Source organism: Piliocolobus tephrosceles, chromosome 3 (assembly GCF_002776525.5).
Source record: "Piliocolobus tephrosceles isolate RC106 chromosome 3, ASM277652v3, whole genome shotgun sequence".
Taxonomy (NCBI): domain Eukaryota; kingdom Metazoa; phylum Chordata; class Mammalia; order Primates; family Cercopithecidae; genus Piliocolobus; species Piliocolobus tephrosceles.
In genome coordinates this window covers 84,950,227-84,951,288 of record NC_045436.1, presented here as the reverse complement: position 1 = coordinate 84,951,288, position 1,062 = coordinate 84,950,227, and the positions used below count along the sequence as shown (strand labels likewise).

General features: G+C 39.1%; 1 pseudogene; it reads left to right on the top strand.

Annotated features, from left to right (window-relative positions):
* The first annotated feature begins 301 nt into the window (after positions 1–301).
* LOC111548018 lies at positions 302–825 on the top strand (annotated as a pseudogene).
* Positions 826–1,062: the final 237 nt, after the last annotated feature.

Below are 1,062 nucleotides of genomic sequence, written 5' to 3'. Positions count from 1 at the left end.
TAACCAGACTCTTTTAGTCAACCAGCTGTGAACTACAGCTCATTACCACACAGGCCCAGAAAGTCCTTCGTGTAGCCGTGCACCATGTACAGGTGTTGTGTGGAACAACCCAGAAATCATTAACGTTGGAGACAATGGTTGAATAAATCTCTTCAAAGCTTATCACAAGGAAACTGTAAAAACTGTAAGCAATGCAGATAGTAGTATACTCTGTGCTGTAATCTTTCTTAGAACTCTTGAGAGATTCTTACTGTAAATTCGATTGGACAGTTAAAAATATGGGATTTCACACAACAAGGAAATGAGCCTTCTCAGATATTGTCACTGATCGGTGACTGAGTGCCATTCCATTGCGTTGATAGAAATCTCACCAAACAGCATGTTGTAGCTCCTGGTGGCCAGGATGGAATGTTGAGTATTTGGAATGTTAGACAAGGTACTATGCCTGTATCTTCGCTGAAGAATTACGAAGCTAAAATGTAGGAAGTTCACCTTCACCCATTAAACCCAGATCCTCCATTTATTGTTCTGAAGATGAATTCCTCTGGCATTGGGATGTTTCCACAGATGCACCATCACTCTTTCACCAAGGAGGAAGAGCTAGTACTTTTTTGTGTCATAGCATTGGTGAGCAAGCTAATGTGCACCAGTCTCTCAAAGTTCTTGGCTTAGCATGGATCCTACAAAAGACCAAATTGAAATCACAAGCTTACTTCTCAACCCTGTCTGTAAACTATTTGGATGTGTTTTTGCCGTCTTTATCCTTGTCTTGTTTGTGGAAATGATGCAGAAGCAGTTTATACTACTGGACAACTTTTTTCATAAACTACTGTAATTAGGAGATTTTAGATAAATGTATAATCGGCCTTTTGAATTCCACCTTTTGTGCAAAATTTTATTATCAGAAAATGTGACATTTGCAGGGGAAACATCAGTAAGCTACCATTAGTGTCAATGCCTAGCTTTGGCTTTTGTTAGTTGGATATTCCCACAACAGTTGCAGAATCTGATAGATGACCTATGGTAAAAACATATGAACGTGAATAATACATTGCCTTCAGA